We start from the raw sequence: 22284 nt of genomic DNA on the forward strand, positions 1-22284 counted from the left end.
CCACCTAGAAAGTCTTCAAAAATAGTAATACACATATTTTTAGAATAATTAATTTATTAAAAATGCTACAAGATAAAAATTTTTAAGAATTTTATGCGCATATAATGAATTCCTGTGTAACTGCTTAAGTAGAAATATTGGTTTTTTAATTGCAACTCAAAAGAATAAATTGTGAGAATAATCTCCTGAAGGGAAGAAACAGCTGAAAATGGAGTAAAATAATAAGAAAGATGGGTATTGGCTTAAATGAGATTTCTTTTCAGCTCTTCCCCAATGGCTGTCCAAATTGAAAATGGCAACAGCAACAACAACAACAACAATAACAACAACAACAACAAAGAATTCCCAAGGAATTTTATGAATAAATAAAAAATTAAGAGAATCCCCAGGGCTATTGGCCCATATTTCATCATTTGATATGTCAGTTTCTAGTTTCAAAGAAATGTCCCGCTTGAGGTCTGGGAACCAAATTTTTGCATAAAGCATACTTCCAGGAGTAAATGGATATAGGATGTGTCCACATAGGACAAGCAATCTGTTGTGTCTTCAGTGACATTAAGAATTATGTTCCTCAATTTTTGCTGCTAAAATGATCATTTGTGCTATATAAATATATTCAGAGAAGAGAAAATATTAGGGGCTATTTGGGGAGTTCCTATTTCACAGTGACAGATACAACAGCACTTACTGAATTTCCTTTGTACATTTACACTGTACAAGAAGATGAGGCATTTTAAAAAGACATTTTTAAAGTACAGTAAATTGTAGTAAATGTTGCAACACTTACATTTCCCGAGTAACCTACCATAAGCAAGATAATATGGTGTCAGTAAATTGTTAGTTTATAAAGCCACAACTGTAAACTCTGGTGACAGCACTATTTTTTTAATAACACATGGAGGAAAATGTACGATTTACTAGGGATAGGAGAATGATATTCTTTTAACCATATTCTTCGTGTACAGCCACTCACATAGGATGCTTAAGAGATAGTTATTTGGAGATGACTCTAGGAGTCCAAGTGGATTTACAGGCTAAGGTACCTGCTGAAAAATAGAGGGAGTTTTGCTAATTTTAAATTCAGATAAAATCTGATAAAAGAAACTCAGAAGCAAAGCAAATCTCCCACAGAACATAATGTAGTGTTAAAGGAAGTATTCCAGGAAGATGCAGCAACAAAGCACAATTACCTATAGGTCATCCTACTTCTCACATTTCTTATGAGAATAGTCAATCCCTAAGACAATTTCCATTGGTCCTCAAGCACCTTATCCCCAGCCACTTCCACTTCTCATCCTATGAAGCCCTGTCACTCGTACCCTTGGAACATTAAGTTTTGAGGTCAGCCTGGATGCATCTCCTCCTCCTAGCTTTAACTGGCCAGAATGTTTAAAAGTATCTCAAAATGAGACTCTTTCCCTCACACCACACACAACAGCATGTCAAGAGATGGGCTGTAAGACCTCATTCACAACTACCACCCAAACAATGCCATTTCCATCAACTTTCTGCCTTAAAAAACACCAGTTTGGCCGAAAATCATTGCACTACTGTGATCTCCCCTTGGTCATTCTTTCTCATGAACAGAAGGCCGAGGACCACATCACAATTGTCTTTTGTCACCCAGCCACATCTGACCACATACTTATGCCTGTTGGCCATGTTGTTAGAAATGACACATCTGACACTGGGGGCTCTCAGATCCCTGGCGTCTTCACCTCATCCCAAGGTATCACATCCCGTACTGCTCTAACAAGTGTATCTTGGCTTACCTCCATTTTCTTCACAACTCTCTCTCTCTCTCTCGGTCCCTGTGCTTTAGAGTCATTGCTTTCCCTTCTGTTCCTCAGACCAGAATATTTTTATTCATTTTGAAGGTTGACTCCAATGGTGGGGATGTAGCCAAATGAAAGGCTTTTAATAAATCATGTTTTAAGGACTCCTTAAATTGTCCATTATAGGGAAAGTTTGTTATTCTTATCTACCATGATAAAAGACAGGACATAAAAGTAAAACCTTTGCTAGTATACCTCACCCTGGGTAATCATGCCAAGCTTTTGGCCCTTTCATCATTTTCATTTATTCAACACAAATGGAAACACCACACCCCTCCCAGGACTGGCAGATTATATTTGCTAGATTCTTTATTTCTAAATTTTCCTCAGAACTAGGCATCTCTGCCAGCAAAGGCCCTAGTCTAGTCTTCTACAAATGATGATTATGTTTCCATAGTTCTGGGCCTGCCAACATCTTATGTTTGGTTTTGTTTCCTGATGGTTTGAACACAACACTGTCTCTCTGACTGGCTCAAGGTAAGACCTGCCAAGAAGACCTTAAACTTTCTCAACCTCTCTATTTCTAAGGTGAAGCTTTTGCTTTTGATATGTTAATATTCAAATTAGCTATTTGTTAAGCTCTGCAATTAAAACGGAGATCCTCTCTTTCTTTTCAAGCTTAAGACAACCTATTAGCTCTTCTGTCAGGTGGAGTTCTACTCACCTCTATTAGCTTTAGTAACTCACTGTGCTTTACTCTGTGGTAGTTGTATGTATATATGTGCCTAATAGTCTCTTTGTTTTTGAAGACATTACCCATGATCTTAATTCTTATATTGATGACTTTAATTCCTATACTTTATAACTTGTTTAAGTATATTTCCCTCATAAAGATCTTTTGAAAATAAAAAACTACCCAAATTTAACTATACATATAACATAATAGTTATATTTTTTCTGAAAGTTTCAAGTTTATTTTGTATGTTTGATATTTTATAGGAACATAAGTATTTCCCTAACTTGGAAATCGCTATGTGTTTCTTAATGTTCTTTATGTTACCTAATCAAGACTTTTTTCCTGGACATTTTTACCCCAGTTTTTAAGGGAAAGTAAATTAATTATACCAGACATTGGTCTAGACTTTCAAAATAATTTCACTTTATTAATCCACATCACAAGTTTATGAGTTAGGTATGATTATCTTTATTAGCAATAAAAATGTAGGACTCAAAGATACTAAGCAACTTGACTAAATTTTCACAAGTTACTGCTAGAACTAGAATTGAAACTTAGGTTGGCCCCAGTCCAGGAAGCTACTTATTCCAAAATAGTACATGGCATTTTCTAAATAAAGTTGAATTAGTCAGATAAACAAGTGTTCTTCTAAGTGAGTTCTTCCCAGCTTTGAGAGATGAATTCACAAGGCTGTCATAAAACCCTATGTTCCAGAAAACCAAAGGCTGGCCTTTAACACCTTCTCTGTAATCAACTGTTTACTTATCATTTTTTCCCCCTTATAAGTCAAGAGTGAAACAATAAGAATTGACTTGTGCTTCTAAATCATTTATGCTATATCTTTTAACATATTACTTTTTTCCATAAAATTTATTCAGTTTGATATAACTTGCAATGTAAAACTTTCCCTTAATCTTTCCATTGAATTATTCATCTCAGACATAATTTTCATCTTGAGTAGTTCAATTTGCATACACACACACACAGAGAGAGAGAGAGAGAGAGAGAGAGAGAACATGTCTCTGTGTGTAACCTGTTCATTACATTTCTTTATGTTACATGTTTTTTAGGGACTAAACTGTGTCCCCCAAAAGTCCTATGTTTAAGCCTTAACCCCAGCACTTCAGTAAGTGACTATATTTGTAGATAGAGCCTAGAAAGAGGTAATTAAGTAAAAATTAGTGAGGCCTTTAGGGTGGGCTCTAATGCAATCTGAGTAGTGTTCTGATAAAAAAAAAAAAAAAAAAAAGAAAAGAAAAAGAGAGATACCAGGAATGTATACACACAGGGGAAAGGCCATGTGAGAACACTGAGAAGGGAGCCTTTCACAGGTCAGGAAGAGAAGTCTGTCAAGAAACCAATCCTTCTGACAAATTGATCTTGGACTTCTAATCTCTAGAATTATGAAAAAATAAATTTCTGTTGATTAAGCCACCCAGTCTGTGATGCTTTGTTATGGTGACTCTAGCAAAATAACACAAAGTTCAATTGTTCCTTTAACATTTGAATATGTGGAAAGCAAACCAGTGAGCGTATTTCATGTGTCGGTTATTGGTCAGTTTTGATTAATGTTTCTCTTTTTTCCAGGTCTTATTTTCTTGCTTCTTTGCATGATTGGTAATTTAATTGAATGCCAGCCATTATGAGTTTTAACTTTTTGAGAATTGGATATTTTTATATTCCCATTTTTTTCACTTTGTTCTGGGAAATATTTAAGTAGCTTAAATACGGTTTGATCTTTTGCGTCTTGGTTTTAAGATTTGTTAGGCTGAATCAGAGCAGCATTTAGTCTATTAGCTAACTATTCCCCCCTGGCTAACTACTAAGGTAATACAATTCTTAATACTCTATCCAAAGTCCATGAGTTATACAATTTTTCAGGCTGGTTTATGGGAATAGGCACTAACTGTTCCAAGTACTGTCCCAGGGAATACCAGATACTCTTCCCTTTTTCTCTTCTTCAAAATGTCAACTTCATATTGCTTAAAAGAGACAAACTTTAAATATGAAGACAGAAATACAATTGACTGGATGTTTTGGTCGGGGAGAGGGATGGTAAATTTATCTTCTGGCTAGGACTTCCAGTACTATGTTGAATAAAAGTGGCAGAAATTGGCATCCTTATTCGTTCTTTATCTTAGAGGAAAAAGTTTCATTTTTTTATGAATGATTATGATGTTAGCTGTCCTTGTCATATATAGCCTTTATAAATGAAAAAGTTTCATTTTTTTATGAATGATTATGATGTTAGCTGTCCTTGTCATATATAGCCTTTATAATTTTGAAGTGCATTCCTTCTATATCTAGTCTGTTGAGAGTTTTTATCATGGAGGCTTCTTGAATTTTATTAAATGCCTCTTCATTCATCTTTTAAGATAATCATGTGATTTTTATCCTTCATTATGTTCATGTGGTGTATCATATTAATTGAGTTTCATATGTTGAAACATCCTTGAAGCTTGGGGTCAAATCCTATTTGATCATAGAAAATAGATCCTTTTAATGTACTATTGAATTCAGTTTGCTAGTATTTGGTGATAACTTTTGCATCTATGTTTATCAGGGATATTGTTCTGTAATTTTCTTTTCTTGTAGTGCCCTTTATGGGCTTTGGTATCAGGTGGTTCTGGGCTCATAAAATGAGTTTGGGAGTGAGTGTTCCCTCCTTTTCAATGTTTTGGAAGAGTTTGAGAAGAACTGACATTAACCATTTAAATATTTCTTCAAATTCACCTGTGAAGCCATATGGTTCTGTGCTTCTCTTTATTGGGGGGTTTTCAGTTGCTGCTCTAATCTCATTATTTGTTATTAGTCTGTTCAGACTTTCTATTTGTTCATAATTCAGTCTTGGTAGATTCTGTGCTTCTAGGAAGTTAAGAACTTTCTATCAAAAGAAACAGTCCAATGAGCAAAACTACAGTGTAGAGTGGAGGATGATATTTGCATGACAGCTATCTCACAAAGGTCTCACCACTGGTCCAAACTGTTCTTCAGCAATGCTCAAAAAGCATCTAAAATAATTCCTTAACAATACCTCCACATTCTAACAGCATCATCCAATTCTCTGAGTAATGACAAATTTTTCCAACCTTTCTGTTTATTTCTATGTAGTTAGAATCCATGATCACTAGGAAATACATTCATAAAGCTTGGTAAATATAAAAGATAGAGTGGGAGGAAGATAGCCAGGCTACCTTTCAAGTGACCTTATAAATTAGGGATGGCATTTGGCAATACAGGGATTCATAAAGTCTTATTAATTTGTTAAAAATATGTCAATCTCCTATGTTATACCACACATTTTGACAAACATAGAAAACAAACTTCTTTCTTTCTTTTTATTATAAGAGCACTTACCATGAGATCTATCCCCTTAACAAATGTGTAAGTGTACAATAAAGTATTATTAACTATAGGCACAATGTTACACAGCAGATCTCTAGAACTTAATCATTTTATATAACTGAAACTTTATAGCCACTTAAGTGCAGACTTCTTTCTTCAAGGAGTTTATAGCAAATGGATTGGAGACAAATAATTCTACAAAACAAAACAAACAAACAAAAACACCAAAGCTATTGCTTAGTTACCTAGTATGCAAGTACTGAGGGCTGAAACATCAGTAAATAGTCAAGGAACTGCAATATTCAGGGCTGGCTGAAATAAACTGGAGTGTTGAAGAGAACTACAGGAAATGGGAAAAGAAAGTTCAACAGTTATTATCTCATAAAATATCTTGCCATGCTAATCTAGGGTTTATTATGAAATCAGTGGAGAGATAATGCAGAATTTTGAGTAGGTACTCAAAAAATCACATTGGTGATGCAGAAAGATCATTTCAATTATATGTCAGGGAGGGCTTCTATAACTGAAAAGAGGCAGCAAAGCTTCAGCCAAGCAGCAAACATAGGGGAAAATATTCTTGTGACAGGAACAAAGAATCCCAATATTTGAGTGAAGCTTGCCATGTTTCAGGTACAGAAATAAATTCACAATGAACAAAATGTGATGATCTAGAGAAAAATAAAACAATTTGTAGTTCTAACCAAAGGTCAAATAACTTCAGGTTGATAAGCCAGGTTAAGGAATTTGGATTTTCCTCACAGTGCAATTTAAAACAATTGGAACATGAGCAACAGAGTAAAATTATCTCTAGGTTTTTAAAAATTAATTCTGCCTGTGGGGTGGAGAATGAACTGAAAAAGGCAAGAGCAGAACAATAGAGTAGAAGATACAGTAGAGATGTAATATTAGCTAGGAATATGTTTATAGTGTTAGAGAGGAAAAGAAGTACAATGATGTGTACTGTGGATTAAAAACACAGCATACATGGGGCACCTGGGTGGTTCAATCAGTTAAGCGTCTGACTTTGGCTAAGGTCATGATTTTACAGTTTGTGAGTTTGAGCCCTATGTCGGGCCCTGTGCTGACAGCTCAGAGCTCAATCTGGAGCCTACTTTGGGTTCTGTGTCTCCCTCACTCTCTGTCCCTCCACAGCTCATGCTCTGTTTCTCTCTTAAAAATAAACATTAAAAAAAATAGCATACATGACTAACAGGGGCATTGAATTTTGGGTGTTCTATAAAGAGAGAAACAGCATAGATCTAAATGTGTGGCTTCAAAAACTAGGTGAATTATAGCAGCATTTATTGAAATGGGGACACATATATCAAAATCATATTAAGAGAATGTATCCACAATTGGAGAGGTCACAAAAATATTTTTCTAGATTTCTGGATTGTGTTGCATGGTAAACAAAGGTTTTGAATATTGGAGAAAACTAGGTGATACATTCTGAGGCAATAAATTATCTTGGTTAAATATCTGTGACTTAGAGGCAGAAAGAGTTGTGTTCACACTCTCGCTACCTACCTTCCCTACGTGCATATGTATGATGTGGACAATCCAAATAAACTTCAACCCCCTCACTAATAGTCGTACCATTATGATTCATACACAGTTTTTATAAGGTTAAATAAATTAATGCTTGCATTAATGCTTGCAATTACCTGCAAATTGCTGAGCACATAGAAAGTCACTCTCTTTCTCTCCCTTTGTCTCTCCATGTATCTATAGTAAGAATTGATATTAATACTACCATTACTACTAACTATATCTTAGAACTCTTCTAAGAAATGAGGATTCTACCAAAGCAATAAAAGGAAGGGTATTTATATAACTTTCAAGAAATGGTGCTAAATATTTACCAAATGTGCTGGAAAATGTACAAAAAGATGCAGATAATAAAAGCCACCAATAAATTTGTCAAATTATGCCAATAATTTGTCAATGTGCTCAGGGAGATGTGTTTGTTGAAAAGATGGAAGTGGAATCCAGATAGACGCTTAACGACTATTTATTATAAACCATAAGTTACAGTTATTTCAATAAAGAAAATTATATGGATTTTGAAGACATTTTCGTCTACACAAATGATGCTATTTTAAATAAGAGGTAAGAGCTAAGCATATTTAAAATTTTGGTCAACAACCTTCCTCAGGGTTTACTCAAGGATTAAATCCTGAATTATTTCATTACATTATTCATTGTCATATGAGCATTAGATTAATGGTAAATAGCAAACTTTCAATAAGTGTTTAAACTATCATAAATAGCTCTATGTATAAATTATAGAAGTCAAGAAGCTAGTATTTTTCTTAGCTAAATGAGATACATTTTTTCTGTACTCTAAAAGAAGTTCACATTGAATTAAGTTTTGAACATCTTTTAGATCTGACTTTCAAAAAAAAATAAAGATATTAAGGTTATATCATTAAAAATAAATTTTATTATATTCTAAAGTAATTAGAATAGACCTAGTTTAGTTTTAGTTGTAACTTGGGTGTGGCTTTTCTCAAAATTATCAAATTTAAATACTTGTTTAAACTATAAGATATCATTAAGTTATCCAACAAATAAGTAAGTATTTTTAAGTAGTTACTATGTGTCAGAGTCTGTTGTAACAGCTTTTTAAAAATCATTGAAGAATAATTGATCTTCAATGTTAGATTTGCTTCAGATGTACAGCATATTGATTTGACTTTTTGGGTGTGCATGGACAATGTAGTCTTTTTCCAAGTAGCTATATGGCTAGCTAAAATTTGGAGCTACTTTTCCAAGTAGCTATATGGCTAGCTAATAATTTATTTATTTATTTATTTATTTATTTAGTCAATTACCTAGTTAGTTTAATTCCAGCATAGTTAACATACAGTGCTGTATTAGTTTCAGATGTACAATACACTGATTCAACAATTCTATACATTACTCAGTATTTATCATGATGAGTGTACTCTTTAATCCCCATCACCAATTTCACCCATCCCCCATCCTCACTCCCTGGTAACCATCAGTTTGTTTTTGTTAGTTAAGAGTCTGTTTTGTGGTTTCTCTCTCTCTTTTCCTTTGCTTGTTTCTTTTCTCTTAAACACTACACAAGGGAAATCGTATGGTATTTGTCTTTCTCTTGATTTGACAATTCTATACATTACTCAATGTTCACCAGAATAAGGGTAGTCAACATGTATCAGTATATATTATTACCATATGATTGACTGTATTCCCTATGCTTTACTTTTCATCTCCATGTCTTATTTTATAACTGGAAGTTTGTATCTCTTAACCCTCTTCATCTATTTTCCCTGGCCCTGGCCCCCATCTCCTCTCTGGCAATCACCAGTTTGTTTTTTGTGGTTAAGAGTCTGTTTCTTTTTGTTTCTTAAATTCCTCATACAAGTGAAATAATATAGTATTTGTCTTTCTCTCACTTATTTCACTTTGTGCTAACAGCTTTATATGTATATATAACTATTTTTCTTTAAAAGCTTGTAAGGCGTGTGCCTATGGTGAAAATCCTATGATTATGTTAACTTTACAAGAAGAAACAAAGCTTACAGATCATAAGTTATTTGCCCATTGTTAACTAATAAAATTTCTGAAAAATGTATAATAGCTGAAAATATCAACCTAAATACATTATATGCATCACTGATTTCATTTCTTAATTTAGATTTATCTTAATGTTACTTAAAAGTAGCCTATGAATATCAAATATTTGTGACTCTAGTTTTTTTTAATTTTGACTCCATTTGAAAACAAATATAACACTGAATATATTCTATATAAAGAATGCATTATATAGTATTATTTTAAAATTTGAATAACCTTAACATATTAATCATAATTTACTATTTACCATAACTGCATTAATCAAATGCAATTTCTATAGCCTGCTGCCTGACTGTCTTATGTTGCATCCAACATACTTTATTTTCCCCCTGGTATTTCTGCAAACATAACTATTTTCTAAGAAAAGTGCTTGGAAAAAGTGTAAGACGGGACAGAATTTTGGAAAAGTGTTTGCAAGGAGAAAAGGATTCAAAACTATTAATATTAGAAGAAATAGAGTCATTTATTTTCCACTCCACCCATATCCTTTCTGCATACTTCTTAATGATTGTGAATATCAACAGTACTACCAATGAATTGAAAGGAATGGAAATATCTTCCACGGAGAAATTATTCCCCCTAGGTCTTGAACTCTGCAAAGGTGGCAATTTCATCCTGAATTATAGCTAAGGCTCTAGAGGAAAATTTTACCCTAGAGATTTTCTTCCCTCACCTTCTGCACATAGGAAAGTAGCTATAAATATGAGTATGTTAGTAAGAAAAATTATTCAGTCCTACAGGATTTCTCTCTTATAGTTATGCCCCATGTTGTTATACCATTTTCAGATCTGTAAAAATATTCATTTGATTAATGTGTTACTAATCAGATGAAAAATCAGCATGATAGAACACAGCTGTAATAAGGATTTTGAAAATTCATGTAAATGGAATCTTGGTTTGTGGATCTAAGTACAATTTTTGAGCTGCTCATTATTCATGTATTTTGGAAACAGATTTTTTTCTTCATATATTTTTGCAAACCTCAAAACTTTCGCAAAAGTAATTCCTAAGTCCAAAAACAAAAAACACTCTTTCAAAACTCCAAATAGTAAATTCCTTTGAAAAAAAAAAAAAAAAAAGCAAAACAAACCACTTTTTGTCTCAAAAGCACTGTTGATCCTAAAAGTAAAGTTTATTTCTATATTAACGAGGATATTCAGGTATTTAATTGAAAGAACTTGGGTAATAAAACAGGTTTATGACTGGTTAAAAATATGGAAATGCTATTGATAAACTGTTCTGAAATAGCCATTTAAAATAAGATATTGAAAAAAGAATGGAAAGATGTGACTCAAATTTGGTTTAGAATTTGTACTAGTAAATTTACTAGTATATTTGCAGTGGGATAACCAATGTTATAGGATGATATTAAATCAGAGTTTCAGGGATCATAGCAATATTATATGGACACTTTAAGAATGAGTAAAAAAAAAGATTTACATTTTTCTCTATATAGCTTTTGCTAACATCTTGGTGTAAGATGTTGATAAATCAGTAGGCTTATTGATATCAATACTGCATTTCTGTTAAGTAGCTTAAAAATATTAGTACAAATGTCATACTACATAGAATTTAGGTTCTATACCAAAATGGAAAATATTTTATTCATTTTTTAATTTAAATTTTAGTTAGTTAACATGCAGTGCAATAGTGATTTCAGGAGTAGAATTCAGTGATTCATCACTTACAGAAAAATCCCAGTGCTCATCACAAGTGCCCTCCTTAATACCAATCATCCATCTAGCCCTTCTCCACCCACCTCCCTCCATCAACCCTCAGTTTGCTCTCTATCATTGAGTCTCTCTGTTTTGTTTCCCTTTCTTCTCTCCCCACTCATTCCCATATGTTCATTTGTTTTGTTTCATAAATGCTACATAGGAGTGAAGTCATATGGTATTTGTCTTTCTCTGATTGACTTATTTCACTTAGCATAATACATTCTGGCTCCATCCATGTTGTTTCAAATGGCAAGACTTTGTTCTTTTTGATGGCTGAGTAATATTCCATTGCATATGTATACCACATCTTCTTCATTCATTCATCAGTAGATGGACATTTGGGCTCTCTCCATAGTTTATCTATTGTTGTTAATGCTTCCATAAACATCGGGGTGCATGTACCACCTCAAATCTGTATTTTTGCATCCTTTGGGTAAATACTTAATAGTATTTATCAGTATCAATTGCTGGATCATAGCGTAACTCTACTTTTAGTTTTTTGAGGAACCTCCATACTGTTCTCCATTATTGCTGTACCAGTTTGCATTCCCACCAGCAGTGCAAGAGGTTCCTCAAAAGAAAACATTTTAATACAACTCTGTGACATTGTTAGAATTTTGATCCTAATAGCAAATAAGAAAAAAATATCTAAATGTTAAGTAAAACTTATAAATCTTAAAAACACTGTTTTATGAGGTTTACAAATGTATATATAGTGGTGTAAACTTCAAAATACATTTCTCTCTCTTATTCCACCAAGTTTCCTACTACCAAGAAAGTCTGCTTTCCAGTCAATCTTCCTTCCAAGAGGTAAACACTATTCTGATTTCTGTCACTGTATGTTACTTTTACCTGCTTTTGAATTTTACATAAATGAAATGCTACAAATCAATGTTGCATTCTCTATTATGAAATCTGTAGGGCAGGAGAGTTCAATTTTCATAAACTTAAACATTCAATATTATAAAGATATCCTTTTCCACCCAATTAATCTATGGATTGAATGTAATCCCAAATCAGTATCACAATAGGTTTCCTTTGACAAACTTATTCAAAATATTAAGGAAATATCCATGGAAAAGAATAATCAAGACAATCTTAAAGATGAAGAATAAAATTTTAGGTCCTAAAGGCAAAATGTAAATGCTTATTATAGAAGTATACTAAGAATCTGTTATAGTGGTTCAGGGTAGACAAAATAATTGATAAAACAGCATACTCCAGAATTAGATGCACACATAGATAGATACTTGATTTACTATCAAGACAACACTGCAGAGAAGTAGGATGTGGTCTTGTATCCATTGTACATCCATACAGTAAATAATGAATATGAATTCTTACTTTATACTATACACAATGGAACGTATATCTAAATATTGAAGATAAACCCTTATAATGTCTATAAGATAACACAAGAGAATACTTTTATGGCCTGATAGTACACAAAGTTGTCTAAAACTGAACACAAGAATCACTTATCTTACAGGAATAAAATAGATAAAATGGACTACATTAAAATTAAGAACTCATTGTCAAAAGAGACCAAGAGATTGAGAACTAAAGCCACATATTGAAAAAAAAAAAATCATTCGAAATATATATAACCAACAAAGGATTAATATCCAGAAAATATATAAATAACTTCAGCAAATCAATCTAAAACAAGATAAATTATAGAACAAGGATATTCAAATTTCATAAAGTCATATAAAGGATTCATGTTATTACCTGTAAAGGAAATTAAGTTAAAACCTCAATTATATACTGCAGCATACCCCCAAAATGGCTAAAACTGAAAATAATGTTAATACTAATACTTTATATTGTGAATTAACTTGAATCCTTATAAACTTCTCATAGGTGGGCAAATGGGTCAATTGTTTTGATAAACTTTATGAGACTATCTCCTTAAGCTGATCATATTCATAACTAAAATTAATTATAAATCATAAATTAATCATAATAAATTAATTATAAATTATAAATAAATCATAAAGAGAAAGTAATCCTCCTCTCCAGAGCATGAATAAACATGCACATTAAATATGCACAAGAATGTTTATTTCATCCATATGTCTCATGGCCTCAAACTGAAAACAATTCAAAATACCTATCAATATTACAGGAGTTAAAATGAAAAATATTCTGCTACTCTGGTAACTGAAATAAATCTCACAATCACAATGTTACATGAAAAAAATCAAGCAGAAATATACTATAGTACTCTATTTAAATAGTTTCAAAACCAGAAAAAAACTTTTCTGTGGACATATATGTCCCTAAATTCAGTCACTTTATCCTATTCTATATTAAAACATTCTGTAACATATTTTCCTTTAAATAGTTTTGTTTAAGTTTATGTAATTATTATACTTAAAACATCATCAACATTAATTAAAATCCAACATTACTTTGCATAATAAAAAATAATTGTCAAGACATGCATTTTAAAGCTTAAAAATAAAAGAGTTAAATTTGAATAATATTAAAATAATTTTTTTCAAATAAAATTCATTCCTAAATTTATTTTCTTATTATGAGAAACAAACTTTTTTGATCACTTCCTATAATTTAACATGCAACTTGATGTTGCTTTAATTACCTCCAATCCAAGAAACCACAACACACACCCACACTACAAACACAAGACATCAAAAGGGGCATAATTTAATGAAATTTCTTTTAATAATGCCGAAATCTGAAAACTATTTCAAAAAGGCTTCTGAAGAATCACTCAGAATTAGTTTTTCCTTTGACAGTATTATTTGGTAGGACACCTGCATGGTTTGGTTGGTTAAATGTCTGACTCGATTTCAGCTCAGGTTATGAGATCATGAGATCAAGTTCCCCATTGGACTCTGTGCTGACAGTGTGGAGCCTACTTGGGATTCTTTCTCTTCCTTTCTCTCTCTGCCCCTCCCCTGCTCTCTGTCTCTCTCAAAATAAAAATAAACATTAAAAAAGAAAAGAAAGAATTATTTGGTAATGTCCAAATAATTGGGAGGGAAACCATTCACTATTGGATTTAGTTTGGAAAAATACATTGTGAAGATATCTATTAAATCACTACCTTTTTCTTCACAATATTAAACAAATATTTTGGTGAACCTTTCGGATGAGTTTACAGTCTGGCCATTCACAAAATGAAAATATTCAGTCTATTTGTTGGTTGGTTGATTAGAGTAAGGAAAGAGATTTTTCACCGAGTGAGCTAGAGTCACTGTGTTTGAAGTACATTGTCAATAGTTAACATTTATTAGCCCAGTACTGCCAAGGTACAATGCTAGAAGGAAACTTGCCATACTTCAATTATCACTGCAATCTAACGAAGTAGGTATTTTTATTATTTGCATTTTAGAATGCATGGCAAAGAAACTTAAAAAAAAAAAAAAAGGCTGATGAAGAGTGCCACTTTTTGGTAGCAGATTCAAGACACCAACCTGAGCCAAACCTATCCCAGCACTGAACTTTTAACCTCACATTGTGCTGCCCCCTTGCTCTAATTAAGAAACAGTAGTTAGAGATTCACTTCAGATTCTTTTTAGTGCATGAGAAAGAGATTTTCAGAAAAGTCAGCGCCTAACTACTGGTGAAAAACAATATTTAAGAGAAGTCACATTACTGACAAGGATACATATTAGGCACTGCATCTAAATGCTTTACATGTGTTACTTATTTAACCCTTATGAAAGTCCTAGGAGATAGGAACTATTATCTCTATTTTATCCAGGAGGAATCTTTGCGTCAGAATCAGTAAGCAACTTGCCCCAGAGCTGGGATTCAAGTTCAAGTCTATTATTGAAATCACAATGCCATATTAATCACACATATTCATCACTATGCCACCATGCCATATCCCCAGAGCAGAAGCGGAGGATATAAAAATGAAGAATAACAGATGATAAAGTATAATAGAATAAGAAATAAAGTAATTCTGAATAGAAAGATCTTGGAACGCGCCTGCAAGGATGAAGAACTAGGCTGGATCTTTAAGGAAATGTAGGGCATTGACAGGTAGAAACAGCAGGAAAACAGACTAGGAAGACAAGACACAGCAGGAGCCCATGTGGGCCAGAAGAACCTGGTAATGATGGTGAGTAGGTCATATGGATTAAATAAAAGGATGGAATAGGAGATTAAGAAGGAAAGCAGGTAGATTAGATCATGAAAGGCCATATATTTAGATGGAGGATTTGGAATTTATGTATACTGTTGTATAAAAAGAATTAATCAGTTATTGAACTTACAAGATTTGGGTCTTAGAAATTTAGTTCTAACTATGGTGGCAATATGTTCTAGTTTGGCCCTAACCATCCTTGCTTATGTTTATTACCTTAGGAAAGTTGTTAACATCACCTCCTTTTCCTTTAAAACATTCCTAGTTAGGATAATCTATTTCGTGGCCACCTAACTTGGACAAACATTTATGTTTATCAGACTGAAAAAATAAAAATTTGGCATCACCAAGTGTTGGTGAGTGTCTAAGGTTTTTAAACTGGATGAACAGTTTGAAGGGTAGCTTCATAGAACTTATTAGATTTTTTTTAAAACAATACCAGACCTCTATACCTATGCCAGGGAAATGTGATAATTGTGCACAAGGAAGCACGTACAAAGTTACTGATTGTCTCATATTATAGGACAAGTCAAAACAAAAAGAGACAATTGTCAATAAACGAAAACTATATAAAATACAGTATACATTTACTATGAGTCATTATGTAACAGTTAAAAAGACAAAATGGCAGGTGCGCCTGGGTGACTCTGTTGGTTAAGCATCTGACTTTGGCTTAGGTCATGATTTCACAGTTCCTGAGTTCAAGCCCCACATAGTGCTCTGTGCTGACAGCTAGGAGCCTGGAGCCTGCTTCAGACTCTGCATTTCCCTCTCTCTCTGCACCTCCCCTGCTCCCATTCTGTCTCTCTCTGAAAAATAAATAAACATTAAAAAATTTTTGAATGAAGACAAAAAGGCAGGCCTATGAGTTCTGGTATAGAAAGCAAACTAAATAAAATAAAAATGGTATTAATTTAAATGAATAGTAATTAATGTAAAAAGAATAGTAAATGTACTCCTTTTTAATATTCTCTATTAATGTAAATGAATAGTAAAAGGACTTCAGGGAAATCTACAACTCTTTAAAGAAAGGACTAGAATTAGGTTTATGAACCAATTAACAAGGTGTCTACTCTATAATCATTTAAGAGAAAGTGAACTATACTTCTGGCTTTATAAATTAAATAAATAGGCAGATTTAAGAAATTGCATGATTAGAATTAACAGATCTTGGAATGTCATTTATAGAGATACTAAAGGAGTAAGTAGACGCAAAGAAGTCTCCAAATTTTGAACTTTCATTCCTGGAATGGTCTCATTTTGGAAATACTGATGGCATAAAATACATTAAACAAAATATAATGCACTTCAATTTCTTACATCCTCTATTTGAGGTGCTAGTGGACTTGCCATGTAGAGATACTTAACAAAAAGTTGACCTGGCTTTTCTCTTCATTCCTTGAGACCCATGTTTACTTGTATGGTATCGGATATGACATTTTCCACATTGTATTATAGCTGTTTTATGTTTCCTCACTAGTCTGTGAGCTGAAAAATATTGTCCAACTTTCGAGTTATATAACTTTACAAAATCTGAGCCAGGTCTTTACTCATTATTATATTTCATATCACCTGTGAATATAAGTGCAATGTCACTTTCCTCATAACTCTTAAACTAATATTTTAGCCACCTATAAGTACACCTATTTATTTTCATGTCCATGTAGCACTATGATATTATATTGAGGTAATAGAATTTATAAGACTGCATTATGATATATGATTGCATTTTTATTCCCTACCAATCACTGAGCTGGGGTGGGAGCAGGTCTTACTTGATATGAATCGTACAGTATCTAGTGTATAACAGATATAAAAGAATGTTGGTTGAATTGAAATGTAGAGGCATGACATAAGGAATACTGAAATGCTTGATAAAAAGACTAATAAAAATAAAGTGCTATTTTTCCACATTGTCTGTAAGACTTAAGTTCATTTAACATTTTTGTGTTAGGACACCATACAATGTTTATTAGATATATTTTATATAAATAGCCTCTACTGAGGCATTTTTAGAAAATAAATTTCACAGCTATAATGTTTGCTTTTAGAATTGCTTATTAGATAGGAAGCTAAATTGGCAAATCAAGCAGAACAAAACTATATAGAAAATCCAAATCCATTTCTTTATATTGTTCCATAAAAAAAATTAAGAATATCCTGTACTTCAGTTAACAGCAAATAAGCTCATTTAGCTTCATCACTTCATTCATTTTTATGGATCTTAAGACTTTTTAGACCCACAGTGTTGCTTTTGTTTTAGTCATACCTAGGTTTATTTTGGGCAATCCTATTCCTCCTCTGTGTAACTATTTGAATATGTGACTTGAAATCAATCCAAGGTCCTACCACAAATTCCTGGAAATATCTATGGGCTTAAATTTACTTTATAAGAAAAGGGGTGGCTCTTCCTTATTTTTCATCTATTCTTTGCATTTTAATTGTCAGTGTGTAGGCCAGTAAAATGATTTTAATTATACTACGATGAACACTATCATGCACAGTTTCTAGGTTTATGCATAACAGAAGTGATTAAAATACTGTAATTCATTTTATACTTTATTTTTTAATTTTTTTTACTCTAACCAATGACTTGCATTGAGTTTGCAACTTATTGGCTTAAAATAAAACTTTATTAAAGAAAAAAAGAAATAAATTCACATTAGTGTTCATTTTAAGAAAGCAGCAGTAATGAAAAGCTGTATCAATTTCCCATTATGGTTTAGAAGAACTAGTGATATGAAACTGTATATGTAAGAAAAGTGACACTTCATTCCAACTTGGAATTCTAATTAAGCACTTTATTTCAAAAGAGAAACTATATTTTCTCCATTTCTTGGGATATTTTACAGTGTTAATCAATTTTTTTTGATCTGCATAGGACACAGTATGTTAAATAAGTGTCTGGAAAAATACTTATGGGAGATAAAAAAGGACCGTTATATATTAATTCAACTGAAATATAAAACACAAAGTACTTTAAATTGAATACAAAGATTTTAAAGCTGAATCTAATTTATCACTAGAAAAATGTAACCTTATGAAATGTAATATTAGTGTCAAAGATCTGAATCTTTTCTACAAAGAGGACAATAAAATCTTACCACTCTCTCAATACATTAATATAATAATGAAAATCAATTTATACTATGGTTGGCCTCTGCAGTGAATTCTATATATTGATAGTATTCTGACTATATTTCAATATATTAATAAATAGTCTGCTCTTTTAACCTTTTGTCAGCCAGGAGAGACAGACAAATCCACAAGTTAAACAGCATGTATTTATGTGTGAGCATACATGCATATATTATACATCAACCCGTAGGGAAACAGGCTTGCTGAGAAACTGATAAAGAAGGTAGAGATATTTAGGGACATCTTAGAAGCTTAATCTTCTAACTTTCTCTGAGTAATTATATAGCTAAGCTCATGCTGAATATACATAAGAATCAGTACAGACTACTTTTTGTAAAATATTTTTAATTGGAAGCATATAGATAGCCTTAGTTGTTCCTGAACATAATGTAAGCCTGATTGTAAAAGAATCAGGCATAGCAAGAATTTGGCTTTATCAACTCAGAAATGGCTCATAACTGAACAGGAGTCATCTGCCACAGTCATGTCCTATATGGAACATATACCAAGTAAAAAGCTACAACTACTCTTTCTCTGTTAAGTTCTATATTCTTAACTAAATCAATCAGAAACATATAGCGAAGTGTGTGTGTGTGTGTGTGTGTGTGTGTGTGTGTGTGTGTGTGTGTGTGTATAACAGTATTTAGCCTCAATAACCTGTGAACTTCCTATAACAATGAAGACCAAAATCAGTATACTCATTCAAAGATGTATAACAAACAAAACAAAACTGCAATGCCAAGTATAACAAAAAGATCTTTACCTAGTTATCCTTGTGAGTTTCAGCTATGTCCAATAAATTTATAGGGCAAAAAAACTTACCAAGACAAAACATAGGGGCACCTGGGTGGCTCAGCTGGTTGAGTACCAGACTCTTGATTTCGGCTCATATAATAATATCATAGTTCCTGAGAGTTCAGTGCAGAGCCTGCTTGGGATTCTCTCTCCCCTCTCCCTCCACCCTCTCAAAATAAATAAACATATTTTAAAAGAGACAAAGCATACACCAAGTTTCCTTTTCATAGCCATTCTTCTTACTCTGATAGCATTTTTAAATACTTTCAGTTTATTAGCTTTGACATTTCTATCCTAAGCACCTCCAACTATTCTCACAATGTGTTTATGTGAAACTTTCAAAAACTTGAAGTCAATAATAATGCATTACAAAAAATCATATTTAAAATTTCCTAACCATTGCCACAAGTAGCATCAACATAAGAACATTGTAATTATTTAAATAGCCAACAGTAATCTCCTATGAAATTGAAAAAAAATAAATGAGTTAATAAGCAAAAAGAGCCATATTTAACTCTGGTTTTAATTTTTATCTCAATAGAAATCAGAGGGGAAAAATAAGCTTAATTTAATATAATCTATGTGTAGCAAGGGAACGGTCTCATCCTGTCTATATCGTCAAACATATAAATATCATTGTTGTCAATCTCTTAAACTTTCAAAATTATGTGGATTATGTCTTCTGCATAAAAACTGGCCTAAAAACTCAGAGTTTTAGGAATAAAGAAATAAAAGGAGTTAAAAGGCCTTTTTGTATAAACTTCGTTTGTTTTACAGATAAAGAAAAAAGCTAAATGACAAGGTTACTTCAACATAATGTATTATAATTTCCTGATGCTGGAAATGTAGGCAAGTTTCTAATTAATATGTCAAAAGCATTAACAGCATGTTCAAGTCCTATTTGTATTGAAAATCTGCTTACCTTATTCTTACATATCCTTCTAGTTACCACCCTATCTCTGTCCTTTTATTTATAGCCTCAGCTTCTTGAAAATGGTCTACACTTATTGTTCAACATCCTCACACACCATTTAAAACTGTCACAAGGGAAGCATCTAACTCTAGGTCCAGATGACTAGCGCTATTAAGCTTCTAAAGCTGATTGTGCAGACTCACAAAATTTGTTTGTGCTAAACTATGCAGAGAACGTCCCTGGTGGGCTTCTCCCATGCTTAGAGGTACCAAGTGATGATTAATCACAAACTACAGGAGATCTCAGAATACCTAAAATACAAGTTGTTGATTACATGGTTGAGATGCAGATTTCTGGTGGTATCTCCATGTTAATAAGGGATAGCAAGCATAGAATCAACTGAGTGAGCCAGATTACTAGCCCAAGTTATTAGGCTACTTTAAAAATTATCACAACTCTAAGATTGTGCTTAGGCAAGTAGGCAGCTATCCCACAAGTGTATGGTGAGTTGGTAGCCATAGCGATGTTCCTATAACCACAGTGAAACAGAGTTACACCTTAGGTCCGAAAATATGCCTCAGGTAATTGTTCCTGGCTTCTGTCCCCACACCCCACAGCAACTCTTCCTGTCATGATCTCCAATAACTTTGTCATTAATTGCAATGGATAATTCTCAGCATACATTCGTATTTAAATCCTCTATAGCTGCTGACATTTACTACAACATCCTACTTCTTGAAATCCACCCCCCCCCCGACACACACCTTGGCTTTATTGATGTATGGATTCCAAATATTTTAATGTACACATCATTGATATTATATTTAATATAGAATACTCATTCCATGAAAAGGGACCTCCACTTGTCATTGGGATCATCATCACTATTATAGGTATTAATAGAGATTACTAGTTTTAATATTTATAAGCATACTGATGATTTCTTATATTCCTAATTAATTAAGCTTAATTAATACCTAACTAATAATGTATAACTTTCAGTCCTCACCACACGACGTAGTGACCATGAGGTAGTTGTCAGAGTTACACCCTATATCCAATCACAACCAGACCTAACCTACAATCTTCACATCTCTTAATTATGCCACTTTTTAAAAATTTACTTATTTATTTATCCATTTATTCATTCAGTCAGTCCATCATTCATCTATTCTTCTACCCATTTATGTATGTATGTATGCATGCATGCATGCATTTATTTCTATTTAAAGTAGGCTCCACGCTCAACATGGGGCTTAAACTCAAAATCCTGAGATTAAGAGTCACATGCTCTGATGACTTTGCCAGTCAGGTGCTCTTACTGATACTACGTTTCTTTATATCCTTTTACTCTAGTTGAAGTCCTTAACATTACTCACATATATTACAACCTTCTCGTATCTGGTTTCTCCACTTCCAGTCTTATCCCTCTCATAATTTATTCTCTACAATGCTATAAGACTGGTATCACCCTAAAAGTAAAATATAATAAGATATTACCGTTTCTCAAATATTATAGTAAAATTCTTCATTCCCCCCCCCCAATTTTTTCAGATTCAGTCCAAATCTCTCTTTGCATGGCATTCTTAATCCAGACAATGGAAAATGAAAACCTAAAAGTTGATTCAAGTTCTTTATTTCAAGTTGTTTATGACATGGTGCTATTAATGTTTTAAAAGAATTACATGTGCTAATGTGAAACACAAAACAGAGAACAAACCTGAAAATTTCCTGAGCAGGCAAAAACATTTAAGCCACATAAGCAAAACTCAAGTTAGCTTATTCTGCAAAACAAGTGAAACTTAACTTGGGCCACTTCTTGTACCTGCCTCTGAAAATCATAAATGAAACTTAAGCTGTTCTTCAAACTTGGCATGAGGTACACACCTTTAACAAATTATCACTAGAAAAACTCAAACCCTATAACCAATCATTGTAAAGAATAAATGGTCTCTGCATTTTCACTCCTATATCTTACAACAATGTATCTCAGTATCTCATTCCACTCTTGGTTTGAGAGCTCCCAGTTTGTGACTTGCTTTTACATTCACAATAAACTCTTACTAAATACTATTTTACTTAGCTGGTAGTTTTAATTTTGCTATTTCTGTTTTTTTTTTTTTTTTTTTTTGTATATGAAA

Source organism: Panthera leo, chromosome B1 (assembly GCF_018350215.1).
Source record: "Panthera leo isolate Ple1 chromosome B1, P.leo_Ple1_pat1.1, whole genome shotgun sequence".
Lineage (NCBI taxonomy): Eukaryota > Metazoa > Chordata > Mammalia > Carnivora > Felidae > Panthera > Panthera leo.